Source organism: Cygnus olor, chromosome 1 (genome assembly GCF_009769625.2).
Source record: "Cygnus olor isolate bCygOlo1 chromosome 1, bCygOlo1.pri.v2, whole genome shotgun sequence".
Lineage (NCBI taxonomy): Eukaryota > Metazoa > Chordata > Aves > Anseriformes > Anatidae > Cygnus > Cygnus olor.
In genome coordinates, this window is record NC_049169.1 from 13,490,755 (window position 1) to 13,506,659 (window position 15,905).

Sequence of the window (15,905 nt, forward strand, 5' to 3'; positions counted from 1 at the left end):
ATTCTTCCCCTTACCTGCAGATTTTGACCTGGTCGACATTAGAACACAATCAACCTGCCTGCAACTCCCCTCTGACTAGCCCTGCCTCTTTTTTTTCCCCCTCTCACCCCCATATTATCATATTTATCTCATTTCATAGTGCAAGCAATACCTTCCATACTAGGATGTATGTTTGGCTGCTAAAATCTGAAGCACTTTCTTTCTGCATCAAAGCCTACCTACCCACAAATACCACTTCCCACTTCACGTCTTGCTCTGTTCTAGACAGGAAGATACACATGAATCCTAATGTAATTGAAATATTAACCACTCTAATGCTTGCTGGAAGGGCAACCCAGCAGACCATACGCATTCCAGAAGCTTTCTGGGATGCAGGATGTAGCTGGATGTAGCTTCCTGACACAGGTGATGGAGAAGCTGACAAGGGGATGTGCTCTGCTGGACCTGACACTTACGAACAAGGAAGAATTGGTCAGGAACATGAAGCTCAGGGGAAGCCTTGGCTGCAGTCACCAGGAGATGGAGGAGTTCAGAATCCCGAGAGAAACCAGACATACAGTCCTAGACCTCTGCACACCCACGGAGAGAAAAAGAGTCCTGGAGGGCTGGCAAATTTTCAAGGATCACTTCCTCCAAACTCAAGAATTGTCCATCTCAATGAACAAGAATTCAAGCAAGAGTGGAACAAAGGCCTGTGTAGATGAATGAGGAGCTCCTGACAAAATTTGTAGGCGAAAAGTAAGCATATGAAATGTGGCAACAAGAACAGATGACCCAGGAAGAATACAGAGACACTGTTCAAGCTTTCAGGGAAAGCCAAATTCCACCTGGAGTTCAATCTGGCAGACATGAGTGGGAACAAAAAGGGCTTCTACAGCTGTATCAGCAGCAAGAGGAAGACTACAGAAAATGTGGGAACTATATAGAAAAGGACAAAGGACCTGGTGACAAAGGACATGGAAAAGGATTAGCTGTGTCTCATGCTTTATCGGTAAGATCAGTCTTCAGCAATCCCAGCCTGAGACCAGTGGGAACATTTGGAGCAAGGAAAACTTACATCCAGAGAAAAGGATCACGTACAGGAACATTTACACAGATGGGACATACAGAAGAATTTAAAGACGAGTTTAAAGACAATCTAAAACTGAAAAGAGTGGCTGATACACCAGACAGTTGCATTGCCATTCAGAAGGACCTTGATGGGCTGGAGAAATGGGCGGACAGGAACCTTGTGAAGTTCAACACAGAGCAGCACAAAGTCTAGAAGAAATAGCCCCATGCACCAGCAAATGCAGGGATTTAGTATTTAATCATTTGGAAAGCAGATGAAGAACTGGGGCTACTGGTGGACAAAAATTCAAACATAAAGCAGCAACCTGCCCTCCTGGCCAGCAGCACCCTAGGCTAATTACAGTGTCACCAGCTGCCTGCGAGGGGCAGTTTTTCCCTCGGCTCAGTACCGGTGAGATATGTGTAGAGCGCTGGGTCCAGTGTGCTGAACACTCTCATTTACAAACTGAGAAGCAATTTTAATCTGTCTTAAATACAAAACCCACTCAAAGAAATCAGAACAAACCAGAACTACAGCTGTATGCAAAAGGCACATAAGTAGGGATAACAAACAATATCAGTTCAGAGGCTTGGTTTTCACCGAGCTGTTCCAATAAAACAAGAATATAATATCAAAAACTTTCTAGCCAAGGTCTGAAAAGCATGCACCCCTTCTTCCTGCTCCAGAAGAGCCAGCAATACAAAACAATCCCCTGCTAACTCCAAGCAATTAAGGTCCTAATCAGGTTACATATCTTCCACGTTCAAGTTTGCTCAGCTTCAAGTAGATTGGTTAATATTTGGAGAAGCCAGACAAGTTTGTAGTGTAAATCTAGCTATGAAGAGAACATAAGATCTTCAGTTCCTTCCTCGTTTCCATGTACATGTCAACACTGCTCCAGATACTATGAGCATGTTCAGAACGACAGATCTCCAGTCCTGCCTAGGGCTTCTGTTTGCCACAGTAAAATAAATGATCCAGATGTAACTGACCAGCTGAACTGTGCTCAGCTCTGAATCAGCTACCCAGATGATGGCAAGTGTTAGTCTGAAATACTGCCAGAGGTCATAACCTAGGTCTCACCATCCCTTAGTCCAGAAGTTTGTTAACTGTAGATTGAGCATTTCTGATTTGGCTTGAACTAGGAAGTTGTAGTGCACTGAATCATAAGAACGGCCTAACATGAAAGTTAACCTGAGGTAGGACAGTGCAGGATAGGATCTTGTGTTTAGCTGTGGGTCATGGTGGATATCAGAACACAAATGTGGCAAATGCGACATTTAATGGATAAATAAAACCACATTAAAAGAGATTGTAAATCCACACCAAAATGACAGCCGGATACACTATTCTCTGTGTTCCATGTCACGTCACCAACTTCATCTTAACAGCCCTAAATAACCCGTGTTCTCTGATGACTACTTTGAATACCAAGCTGTGGACAACATAAAAAAGATGAAAGTCTTTAATATCATCCACTTTTCCCCCCCCCCCCCTTTTTTTTATTCTCCAAAAGTGGACACAGGACAAGATGGACCGAGACGCTTGTGTTTACAACAGACAATCCACATTGTCCACAGAGCAGCCGCAGAGATGGAGAGAGTGGCAATTTGCGACTGGTTTCAGTGTCTCTCCAAGTAGTTGCTGGCTACCAATATGACTATTAGCCACTAGAGATATCGAGGGCTTGGAAATTCAGCCTTGTCCTTCACTCCCAACATGCTCAAGGAAGAGTGAAAATAGCTACTGTCATTCCCACGAGGACACAGCTTAACGCTATGACTTCTGAAACTCCCAGGCCTTCAACAAGGGAAGAGAAAGGAGATCTTCGGGTGTTTGTGAGGCCCAATTAACAGTGGAACACTGCTTTCGTACAACCTTTGAACTTCACAGCAAGGAAAAAATTAATACTCTATTAAGAAACACTGCCATTAATCTTATCAGCCAGATAAAAGTTGAGCTAAAGTACTTAAAAGGTGCATGCAAAAGACTTAAGAGTTGCCCTTTATCTGACTGATAAAGACCCGTTCTTGTCTTTACTGCTACTATCAAACTGAAGGTGTCAAAGGAAAAAAAAAGTGAAGCAAACATCACTTTATAACACCATCATCAGTAATTAAGCACTTTCTCTTCCCAATCTTAGATGATAAAGCAGGGTTGTCAAGCCATCTACGCTGATTTGGAGACATGAAGAATAATGACCTGCCTGTTTTGAAAGAGCAGAAAGCCTTCCTTCTGGCAGCTAAGCACAGAGTTGCTTCGGCAAAGCGTGGGCGGAAAGTACTAATACAGCATTATGCTAGAGGAATGCATCTGTGCTGGGGAACTCCAAGTTTGATTGTGAACTGCAAAGTCTAATGAATATTTAAATATCTTTAGGTTTACAAATAACAGTGGACTGCCGTCAGCCAGAAGGCTGGTGGAAACATACACTCACACTACGTAAAATATGTTCCACCAAATGTACACTGAAAACCAGAGCTATTGCAAGGTCTGAAGAGGCTAGGCACAAAACTGAGGCAATTTTAATAACCACAACTTCCCACATTTCTTTCTTCTCTCTGGCCTCATTCCACAGTGCCCTATGCTCTTCTACTTATCTTCAGCAATTATAAAATGATAGCAAGCTGGAATAGAAGGTGTTTTTTTTTTGTTTTTTTTTTTGAAAGCCACAAAGCAGATGTAAAATGACTGGGTGGGTCAATGAGCTCTCCTACTTTCCTTGGACTGTGCTTATCATCCTTCTTTCTCCTTCGCTACTCCCACTAAGTCCACTAACAAATAGATGGCTTGGAATTGTAGCCTTCGTATAAAGCTTCACAAACTAAGAAACAACTTGTGAACTGAACGGAATTTTCACTGTGTAGGTTGTAAGCTAAGAAATGCACTCCGGGAGACGCTCTGGTGAAACATTAAAAAAAAAAAATCAGGACTGTGAATCCCCATTCAGCCTTTAGACAGACAAAATTTCCACTGTACTCCACATAAAAAGTCAAGACGGCTACATAAACTGTGTCAGGTACATGACAAAAGCTCCTCAGAGACGCACAGGCAGGAGGGGGAGCCCAAATAACACCATTAGGCTACTCCCAGGCCCACGGCAGGAGCCATCAGCCCATCAAAGGCCCATCTCCACACGCCCAGAGCAGCACGGGGTGACCAGCAATGGGGCCTGGCGCGTTGCAGCCAGCTGTGGGTGTGGGAGCACCTGCATATCTCGAGGGCTGCGAGCACGGAGGGTGGGCAGCTATCAGGAGCTGGGAAGTCCAGCGAGGACTGGGAGTTCAGCTATCAGGAGCTGGGAAGTCCAGTCCATCCACATGTGTGCATGCGCAGCAACTGGGGGGGGACTTTGGGGTCCAGCTGCCAGCAAGTGGGGACAGTGGGATGCAGGAGCTAGCTACTGGACGCTGTGTGTCCGAGCCCAGCTGCCAGAGGGATCCGCCTCCTACACAGATAAATTTATATATATATATGTATGTCTTTATGCATGTTCTTGCTGTGGATCTCCATGCTGCTCTGCCAGGAAGGAAAAAGGATGAGAATATGTTGGTGCTGTCTGTCTAATCAGAGTGGCTGGCCAAATATATATAGAAATACGTAGTGTATGCGTGCTCTGTGTACCTGCTGGGAACACACCTTCAGCCTTGCCCCCGGTTGGATCTGGGGACATGGAGCAGCAGCAGCCTCACCTTCCTCAGGCTGATTCAGCATGACATTTCCTCTATCAAACTGATCATTTATCCACTGAAAAGAGCGTAACAACAACACATGAAGCACAGAGATCCTTGTCTCAGAAAATGGTAACAAATCAGACCTTTAAAAAGTTACGTAACTTACCCCTTAGGCATAAGGGGTATTTCATACTCCATGGTCCTTGACAAAAACACTTTAGCTTCTAATGATTTATTCCATGGACTAATGAATTTATTAGAGTATCTAACGTTCTCTCTTATCAAATAGCAATCTTGTGTTTGTTTTCAACAAGATAATGTTTTGGTAACCTGTTACACTGATTGAGCTGTTTAATCAGTTTCACATAAGACAAACACCTGAAGCACTTTGAGCAGCAAACACCAGTCTCCCTGCCAGTCAGACGCAGATAAGAGATGGCTTCTGTTTCCAGTGCAGACACTTTGATGTCCATGAGAACCCACAGAAATATGATCATCCTTATTTGTACTTCTCGTGGCTTTGCTGTCCTTGCAAAGGTCATGGATGGTCTGAATCTGCCATACCCACCCCCCCCCAGAATATTCCTTTTGATCTCCAGAAGCAGTAGCTAGAGACAGTGGAATCAGATAAGTTAATGAGAACGGTATCGTGGTCGATGACTGCTGTGTTGTTCTCAAGCCAACTGATAAGGATGCACAGCCCTTCATGTAGCTCAGGGCCAGGTAATCATTAGCTAGGTTCAGTTCCTCAGGGGAAATTCACTGCCAAAAACTTTATTAGAGCAGTCTTCATTCTAGCCATCCAGTTGCTGATCAGAGGAGAGAACATGAATCACGATCAAACACGCACACCAAGCTAACCCAGAATCACTTTGACGGTCCATGTAACCTTAGTGCACTACTGACCTTCAGCTGAACGTTAGAAGTGTTCGTGGCACCTTTTATCCATCTTTTCCCAGCAAAGTGGAACAAGCAGACAGCAAACAAGTGCCTGACTGTGCAGAAGGAATAGTTACATGGTAAGCTTTCTTCAACGGAGAAGCCACCTACTGAGCCCTCCCAGTCTGCATCACAGACTGCTTCCTCAGCCCTGTTTACACACACCACCAGCCTCTCAACTGGCTGCATCAGGCTAAATATAAACAAAAAAAAAAAGCAGAAGGTTGTTATTTATAACCAGATTAATTTCAGTGATCATATTTATAGTGCGAACCTCTGAAGCCATAGGGAAGCTGAAGGACAGCGAGCCACAGAATGTTAACAGGAAGAAATGACTGGGGTGGGAGGAGGGAAGAGGGGATTTAGAAGAGGATTATAAGTTGATATCCCAGTTTCACTGCTGAAAACAAGGCATGAAGTAACTACTTTACTTAACTAATGAGAGGTTTTTAAATCTCTCCAAGGGTCCTCTAGGGAACCTCTTCCTAATTGTTTCAGAAAGGATTTGCCCCTTTGCAGAACAAGGTACGCCGACTGTCATGCCTGAAGAAATTCCTGAAGGATTCTTGTTTCTGAAAAAGCCAAAGAGCTTCACATAGGGCAGATATTCTCTGAGAAAGCAGTAATAACTCTTTAATCAAGCTGCAAATCTCCTGCTAGTTTTGAGAGAGAAGTTCAACTTCTCCATGTGAGGCTCTGTGTTTGGAAGAAACAGCTCTTTGACAGCTACTTCCTAACACCCATTTTCTGAGTATGCCTTTTGTGCAATAGGTATCAAATTAAATCCTACAAAAGCAGCGAGTAGGACTTGACCTGTGACATACCCTGCCCGTGTTTATGCAACTGCTACTTGGCTAAGATTAGGTTATCCAGGCGATAGCGTCTTCCTGTCTCCTATGTACTTAAGGGTGTTGCCTCATGCTCTGAAGGTGATTGCCAGCCAGTGGAAATTACTTTCTTCGACATCTTGACGCCAAGGTTATGCAGGAAGGCCACAAGCATGCAGTGGCCAGTACTGCTTTTCCTTGAAATATTTAAAATTGACAGTAAGCAAAATGAACCTGTAACAGAAGCTTCTCAGGTTAAACAACAAGTCGTTCCTTTATTTGCACTCACTGTATGCCTTCGCTTTTCTTCTGTGGCTGATACGATAACTCACAGAAAGAGAAGTGTGTGTCTAGCACTCCTTGGGAGCTTAAATACCAGCTGCCACTCAATAAGTGTGCCGAAGGGAGTAGTTACATGATGCACTTTCCTCAGCGGAGGAGCCGCCTAATGAGTCCTCCTCCTCTATGTCACAGTCTGCTTCCTCAACCCCGCAGTGACAGCTCTGTGCCTGCTCTTTGCTACACAAGCTAAAACCACTCATCTTTCCCCAGCTAAAGAAACGGCTCCACAACCCCAACGGTGCAATTACGAAGGACAACATCCCGAAATTGCTTTGGACCGACTCCAGTTATTGGTTTGCACTGAACACTTTCCTATGTTGAAGGTTTACAGTAAAGAGTACAGGACTGATGAAACAGCCTGCCAGGCTCATGCCCTCACAGTTGTACTTTAACCCGACAAGGCCACTGAAGCACCAGATTTTCAGCCGTGTTGGTGAGGTCTTCATAAATTGGTGCCATTTATTTGGTAGAGCTGAAGATATGTATATTCTGAGGAGAGCTGTAAGAGAGTAGTGGTGCCCATCACTCAAGCGAGCAGCAAAGCTAGGAGACCACCTACCAAAACCTCATCTATGCCAGATTCATAAAGATATAAGTAAAACTTACTTTAAACAGGACTGCAGGGACAAAGAAGAGTTCTCCAACTGACTCCTAGAATGAATAGGTTCTTTCAACAGCTAACACAAACAGGGTGCAACGACCAAAGAACTGAAAGAGCAACAAGGGTGCCTGGGCCGAGGATCATCAAATGAAATGAAGAGAAGTTCTTTGAGTTATTTTCCTGGTCTGACAACTTCTTGCAAGAACCTCCTTTCCTCAGAAACGCACATACAAAGGGCTCGGGTCAGCTATGTGGACACAAGCACAGCAGGATCTGCAGCACTGCAACGCCATATTGGAAAAGATCGCAAGCATCAATTTTAAACATGAAACTGGAAAAGAAAACATAGAAACACACACTACAGAACCGAAAACAACTGGCCAAGAAGTACAGTGCAAAATTTCAAGTTGAACTTTGAAACAGACCAGAAGATAAAGAAATATTAAAACTGAAACAAATGGGGAGGGCTTATAAAACAGCGTTGCAGTCAAAACCGTGTAGCAACGACACCTTTCTAGTAAATGGGAGAGGCACGGTTAAACCCTAATGTGCTGAAGGGGTAACTGAACTCAGGTTTACATTTCTCTGGAAAAGGAGTTCAACCACGCTGTGCCATAAAGGTATGACAGCAGCAGCAAAACTTCAGCATTTAAAGAAGGCATTACAGATGCCAGCATCTATGAAAAAGACCTGTGGTTTTGTTCCAGACATGCCTGAGCTCAGTAGAGCTCCTGCCACAACAGGAGCAGGCAGCGTTCCCCGACAGGCACCTTGGAATAGTGACGCAAGTTTTCTCCTGTGTGGTATATTATGTTTTGAATTCTGCTCCATGAACACCAGCTGCCCAAAATTCAAATTTTGTAATGCCTAGCCAGCTTAACCTTAATCTGATTGGAAAGTTCTGCCCACGCTTTAGTTATGGGAGATTATATGAGAAGCTCCCGAAAGCCACAGCCCTGTCTCAGACCCTGATTTCCATAAAATGAATGAAAATGAGCAATCTGACATTAGCTCTAGTCCAGTCTAGGTGTCAGAATCTCAGGTTTTAGACTATTAAAATATATTAATTAGTTGAAAAAAACAAAACAAAACAAAACACCACAAAGAACCCAAACCAAATTGGACATACACAAAGGTAGGCAAAAGTTAAAGCAGAGCAGCAAAACTTGATCCACCACCTGTGCAAAACTGGTAAGAAATCTTCAGTGAGGGCTGAAGAAACAGAGACACCACCTAGGCACTGAAAATACCCACTCATTGTCAAAAACCTCCCAAAATGGCAATCACGCTATTGTTTGTCACATGGAAGGTCCTCCCAGCCTGCTACAGCACAAAACAAAAGAAACCATTAATGCAAATCTTTAGGAAAGGTAACCCAGGTTCCCACAGAGGCCAGTTATTCGTATATGGACTTTTATGATCATTAATAAAAATCAAGACCTTATCGACATAACTGATCTAGCAGGACAACATTATGCTGCTTAACACGTCTAGAGAAGGAAACCTCAGGATAAAGAAGGCATTTAATTCTCTAAACTTAACTGCAAAATAATAGTTTGATTTGAGTGTGAGAAGTTTAACGCTGACGTAGGCTTCTTGTGTTAAAAGTTATAGATCTACCAACCCACGAGACAATAAAACACAGGCTTTAGAAGAGCAGTTCTTATGGAAAAGTCTATCAGTTCATCAGGTTCAAAAGGAAGTAAATGCTGGTCGCAGGGAAACGCATGACACACCAGAAGACCCTCGTGTAAAGCTATTTGAAAAAGTGTGACTGGCATGAAGAAACGAGGGAACTCATGACAGCTACTGAATCTTGAGTAATAAAGTAAAGCAACCTGTTTCCATGCTGGAAGGAAGATGGCATAATTAGTAGATTGGCACAAAAGACCTTATGGCTTTCTCCCTGTGTGCCACTGTTACTCCAGAGGAAGAAGAGGCAGCTGATATAACACATACTATTCCTAGGAATTTTGTATACTCTGATTTAATCATCAAATCGACATCTCCTAGACACGCACAGATAGAGTGTCATTGTCATTTCATTATTCTTTGACGTCCGTTGTCTTTCTGTTATCCAGCTGAAGTTCTGACGCTACAGAAGTTGCTAGGAAAGTTACTCTAATGTAAATACTTCAGTCGCACTGCATTCAAACTGGGGACATGGGGACAATGACACATTAAGCCTTAATAACTGCCTACTAAATAAACCAGACACAGTTTGTGCCTCAGTATTTCCCCAAATTATTCTGGTTGCAGCCTGTCAAGTTTACAGCATGATTTATAGCTGCTACTGCTTCACTGAGGGCTCTGACCCCTAGTTCTGTAACAACTAGAGTAACCAATGCTAGCGCCGAGTAGCTCTTTAGCCATTCCATTTCAGAGATGTTTGGCAGCTTAGTTCAGAAACACTGCTAAAATCAGTACTGGAACCTCTACCACATGTCCCGAGAATACCTGGAATTGCCATAAACCAACTATTTCAAAATATGATTACTATCACTTGAGGAAGACCAATGCTAGAGTTGATCTCCACAGAGTTAATTCAGTGCAAGTAACCCACACGTACTTGCTGTCTGAAGCTGTACAGGTAAGGGGATTAATTGTACCATTTCTACAGCGGCTAATAAAGTACCATATGATTTATGTTATGGAATTTTCATAAGTAAAGATGTCTATTACCTAGAATATATTGTATTGCACATTTAGGAAAAAAAGCTTTGAAACTCTCTGGAAATTTTGCTTTCCTTTTGTGAAAACTTTGGAGAAAAAAAAGCCAGTGGCCAGGAGCTAATTCAGACTTGTCATTCTTCCCCATCCAAACTAATGCTGAGCGACTGGAATAGATATGAATGTACTTTCTGCTGAGTCATCACAAACTAAAGGCAGTAATAGCTAGGTTTTTAATGATTATTACTGATGGCATATCTCTGGATGCCAGCTGCAACAGCCACACGGGTATCTGAAATTTCAGAGCATCCTGAAGGCAGCTTTCAGCCCTCTTTCAACGTTCAGACACCAAAGTTTTGTAGAAAAGCAGTTCGTGCACCAGCACAAGTTTAAGCCTACTTACTTTCCTGGCTGGCGTTTCCAGTTGCTTTCACTGATCCCTTCTATGGAGTTCAGGACGTTCCCTCAGCTCGCAGACCACAAGTCGAAGAACACTGACACGGGGGGAGGCTCAGTCCTGTCCCTTGCCAGAACACTGCAAAAAGCACAGCTCAATCCTGTTATTTTTGTTTTTTTTTTTGAAAGGTCTGGAAGATCTTCGGGTTGAAGCTAGCAAAGAGGAAAGCAGTTATTACTTCTGCTTGGTACGTGACTGGGGCGGCTGCTCTGACCCCAACAGCCCGCAGCTCAGCATCGTAGGGTTGAAAGCATTAGATGAGGAAATGACTGATCTCTCAACCCTCTTCTGCTCCTGGGGACACCCCCTCAGGATAGACACCCCTCTCTCAGGAGGGGACACCCCCCTCAGAAGGAACCCCCCTCAGGAGGGGACACCCCCTCAAGACGGGGACCCCTCTTTCAGGAGGGAACACAACCCCCTCAGGACGGCCCCCTCTCTCAGGAGGAACCCCCTTTCCCACCTCAGGAGGCCCGGCCAGCCCCCCCCGGCGAGCCCAGCCGCCCTCCGCTCACCTCCAGCCGCTGCCTCCCTCCAGCCGCTGCCTCCCTCCGGCCGTAACCCAGCCTCCCCGCCGCCGCCGCCGCCACCCCTCCGCGCCCAAGGTGAGCGCCGGGGGCGCGGGCAGGGTATAGTGAGGGGAGGGGAGGGGGGGCGGCCCCGCCCGCTCCGTCAGCCGGTCGCGGGCGCGGCTGGGACTCGTAGTCCGCGGTCCCCATGCCCCCGCCGGGCGAGCACGGCCGCCGCCTACAAATCCCAGCATGCCGCGGGGCTGGCGAGTGCCCATGGCTGGGGGAGTGGCCGCCGCCGTCGCCTCAGCACGGCAGGGAGCGGGAAGGGGCGGCGGGGCTGAGGGGACGCCGGCCCCCGACACCCGCTCTTCCCCTTAAAAAAGAATTGTAGAACCCGGTGTTCACAGACTTGCATTATTTTGGAAACCTTAAAGTGACTCCTTGGCATTGTAGCCCTGGCTAGAGGTTTTTTTTAGTAACTTAAATAAAATTTAAAATCAAACAAATACAGTACTTTCAAAAATAAACGTTTCCAAAGCTGCATTTTAAGTAAGTGGTTTGTTATAACCGGGCTTCTCCCCAGCAGGGTATAACATTTTGGTATTTTGAAAGAAAAAAACAATTTCAGAGTAATTTATTGACGACTTGCCACAGACTTGGTTTAGAGTGGTGCTGGGTGCCAGTGTTTTATACAGAACTGGGTAAATGGAGTTACTTTGGGAATGACATCTTTCTGATACAGGTTTATTTATCCAGATTTTTATTATTATTATTATTTCTTCTGGATTTTGGCATCTGTACCTTGTATGAGAAAGGAGGTGTGCTCAACTTAGGGAGGTGTTGCATCCCCTTTGGTGTACTGAAATTCTGGATTGCTTTATTACCATTAAAGCACATACTGCAGTGACATACTATGGATAGAGCTGTGCTTGTGCATGCTGCACGAAGAGGAGGAAAAGGAGAAACTTTAAAACAAACATGGGAATAGCAGCATAAAGATTTCCTGCTAGAAAATCCACAAAGTTATAAATCATTTTTAATTTTACAGTAATCCGCAGTGGGAATTACGTTAAACTAATTGTGTCAATAGTTGCATTTAAATACATGAAATAAAGCTGGTTTTAATTTCTTGTGCACATTTTAGCATGACCCACAGGGAAGGTTAATAGTTCTTTTTATTGCTTTTTCCAGCATTGTCTAAAATAGTACAAGATGCTTCAGTACTTCAGCTCCGAGAGAAGGGCAGGGATTAATATAGTGCTGAACGCAGTAGAAGCAAGATGAAAAGAGGATTTGGGGTCAAAACACAGAATGGGAGGAGAAGTTAGTGCAGAATAAACAATACGGACAATTGGAGAGGCCAAAAAAATTCCTGCGGAGGATCGCTGTGGGCAACCCGTCACTGGTGCACACACCACCCGAGCTGTGTGATGACAGGGCCCCAGCGTGAGCTTCGAGGGCTCCTCAGGCCCACGGGCTCTGGAGCAGCAGGAGCCGTTGCTCCCCGGCAGCACAAGGGAAGCTGTGAGGCGCTGCTGAAGGCAGGATCCAGCCCTCGCTCTCTGGCTGGAGCTTCAGTCCTTAGGGCATTCCCTTCCCAACTTCCTTCTTCCTCAAATAACCGCTGACAGTGAATACGGTCCTGCAGCTAGCTGGGCGGGAGGGGAGCGTGGAGGCTTGTGGCACTTCTGGCTGTCTCTTTGGGGTGGGCTTTCCACAGGGGACCTGTGGTGGAGCCTCCCAGGCTGGCAAATTGCACCAGGTGGCCTGGGTCACTCCCTCAGGAGCCTTCTAACCATCTCTCAACTTTTTAGGGCAGAAAAAGACTTGTATGTGTTTGACCACTGAGTGTTATGAAAGTCCTAGGACAGGTCAAACCAGCCAAATCAGTAGAGATGGGTATTTACAGGTTGAAGTAAAATACACTTTTAGATTGACTGGGATTTTCACCGTGATTTCAGTGGCACTTGGCTTGGTTCTCAAAGTACTCCTGTTAATTAGTTACTACCTATCTCCTGTACAGATATGCTAGTCATGTCAGGCTTTATCATCTTCCGTAATAGCAGTTATCATATCAGAGGCCCAAACATTAGGACATTTCCCTTTTCACCATGAAAAGTTCCTTGACATGCAAATTCTTTACAATGTCCCTTGAGAAGGATTGGATTTTAAACAAACTAAGCTGGGTGCCATTTGGATTATGCATAGTTACGAATATAAACCAGCTGAATGGCTTTGTACATGCTGTTTCCAGCACGCTTGGGGCAATGTATCAGCAGAAGGCTGCCATGTATGGATAGTTAGTGGGCAGGGAAAGAAGGACCAAGGGCTATCAGTGGTGTGTGTGGTGCTGGCAGTGGCAGCCCTGCTACCCCCATGGCTCTGCCAGTGCCTCCCGCAGTACTGCCTTTGGCCCAGAGGCAGTCAGGGAAGCAGCTGTGCCCTCTGGAAGAACTTCGCCACAAACTTCTTCACAGACCTCCCTTGACCTATATGGCTCTCAAAAGCACAAACCCTGTACTCTTTTTTTTTTTTTTTTTTTTCCTAAAGAAGCTTTGCCAACTTGTTTTCTCTCAAAAGAAATACAGATTCTAACTACTGACCCAGCAGTTACCCGTGTCCTCCTGTACAGTGTGTACAGTACTTCTCCACCCCAGGAGTGCTGTTTTTACTGGGCCCTGCCTTGCCGGGTGCCGGCTCAAACTCTCCCCATCAGGCTCTGTGACAATTAGCCATGCATGGGCCTACCTCCTTAGGCTTGCTGCCAGATCAGTCCTTTCAGCTGAACTGAGAAGAACAAGGGAAGAAAACAGCAACAGTCATAAACCATCAATAACAGGAGAACACTGGGCAGTTCTGTCTTCCAGATGCCATCTTTCTTCCAGGAGCAGATCTACCACTTGTGGACAGTGGGTACTCCATTCACTGATTCACAGCCAACGTGCTGCGTGTGGTTGTGTGGTCTCAGCTGCTGTAGACTGGTAGCAGTCCTTCAAGAGGGCCATGCTTAAGGCAGGCAAGCCCTTTTGCTGGTCTAACTTGGTTCTGAGGCTCCCCCACCAGCTCCTCTTTGAGGCAGCTCCCTTGTTGAGCTCCAGCATTGAGTCACATCTAGTTAACATCTAGTCACATCTAGCTCTGGACCATGCTGCTGCAGAGCTAAACTGAGAGGGCTTTTTCTGTCATACACTGCTGTTTGTTTGCGTGGCTGCTGGCAGCTGGCATAGTGGTTGCTGAGCGTCCTGCCATGGGGCTTGTGGAACCTCATGCCATAGTCTGCGTGGACAATACCCAGACCCCTTTTCCCACTGATGTATAAATAATGAGATGGTGCTAGGGCAGCAAGTCCACCCAGTGGCATTTGCTCTGAAGGGTAAGAAAGTGAATAAAACACAGACTCATGTTTATAACTGCTCTCATGTCTCTTCCCAAGTGTTTTCCTTTCTAGACTAAACAAACCAACTATCTACTTGGAAGGTCATAGTCTTAAGGGTTTTGTTTTTAGTGCTATACTCTGAAATCTCTGCAGTTTGTTTACATCTATATTTAAGTGAAGAGCTCAACAGCCGATAACTGCTGTGTACTTTATCACCACTGACAGTTGTATGTTTTCTGTGTTTTACTGTAAATTGATAACTTCTTTTATTGATATCTTCTTTTGATATATTTAAAAATGCCATTTTGCATTGTATTTTACACTGTTGATTCTCTTCCTACAGTTTTGCTGCCTCACCAGATATTTACCCAGTTTGCATGCTGGTAGGCCATTTGCTCTTTGAGAACATATTGTCCTTTATTGTATTTGCTTTTTTATTTCATTTCTACCCATTTCTCTAAATTGTCCTGTTCATTCAAATCCTAATTCAGTCTTTCAAAATACTTGTGCTCCGCACATTTCTTCTGGTTAAGCTGATGTCGCCATCTTTGAATGAAGCAAGCTCAAGAGATCATTTAGGCAAAATTATGGTAACTTTTGTTTTTGATTGTTCCAGGAACACCAGCAGGTAAGAGCTTTCTCTTTCTCTATTTTCATTTCATTTCTCTTACTTTCTCCTTATTCTACTTGAATAATGGGTCCATGAGCTGATAGGAAAAATGCGAAAGACCACAAGGCATACTAAAACTATTCATAGTTACGATTGCCAAAGTTTCGTATCAGTAGATAAGCTTGTCAGTACATTTTATAGCACTGTCACTGGTTTATTGCCCTTGACTATGTGATGTGTCACCCTTGCTATTTCACTGCTATTTAGTGTCAGATGACTCATTGCTTTCAGTCATACGGGAGGAAAAATGCAACAGTGCATACAGTAAACACACTGCATGTGCATGCTACCTTGTGTGCCATAGGAATGGAAGAAAATTGAGGAAGAACTTCCTGGAATCTAGAAAGGGCAAACAACAAAATCACTTGGAAATCTACCAGCAGGGACAATTTTCTTGAGAAAAGCCTGTGCACAGCTTGTAGTCAGCTCTTGTGAAATGCCTTGAGGGATTCCTCAGTGATTACGTACACTATTTGAGAGAAATAAATACAATTGTGAAAAGTGTCTTCTCTGACTATGCTGGTCTCTTATCTGCAAAATGAAGTCAGACTAATTGCCTCATTGCATCTGTGTTGTTGTCCTTAATATAAATTAACTCCCTAGCAAAACACTAGCTGTGCAAACATTTTAGATTGAAATGTAACTTACGTATTTTCATATTAGGACAAATAAAGTTATCTTAAAAACAGGAGTGTTTATATCTTGCATTTTTGTTTGTTCAATGGATGATACTTCTATTGCAATAATTTAAAATCTCTTGCCCAAACATTAAGATATTATATTCTT

At 44.4% G+C, this 15,905-nt stretch overlaps 1 protein-coding gene across 2 annotated transcripts in view; it reads right to left on the minus strand.

Annotated features, from left to right (window-relative positions):
• SLC26A5 (solute carrier family 26 member 5) overlaps nucleotides 1-11,242 on the minus strand; it is a 34,587-nt gene extending 23,345 nt beyond the window's left edge. The window contains exons 1-2 of one of the 2 annotated variants that reach the window (XR_005816194.1): nucleotides 11,077-11,207; nucleotides 10,508-10,639 (exon numbers count right to left, since the gene is read on the minus strand). The gene's annotated coding sequence lies outside the window, so the exon portion shown is untranslated. Of the gene's footprint in view, nucleotides 1-10,507; nucleotides 10,640-11,076 lie in introns of both variants that reach the window. The other variant, XM_040544574.1, reaches the window with a different exon arrangement.
• Between the last annotated feature and the right edge of the window lie 4,663 nt (nucleotides 11,243-15,905).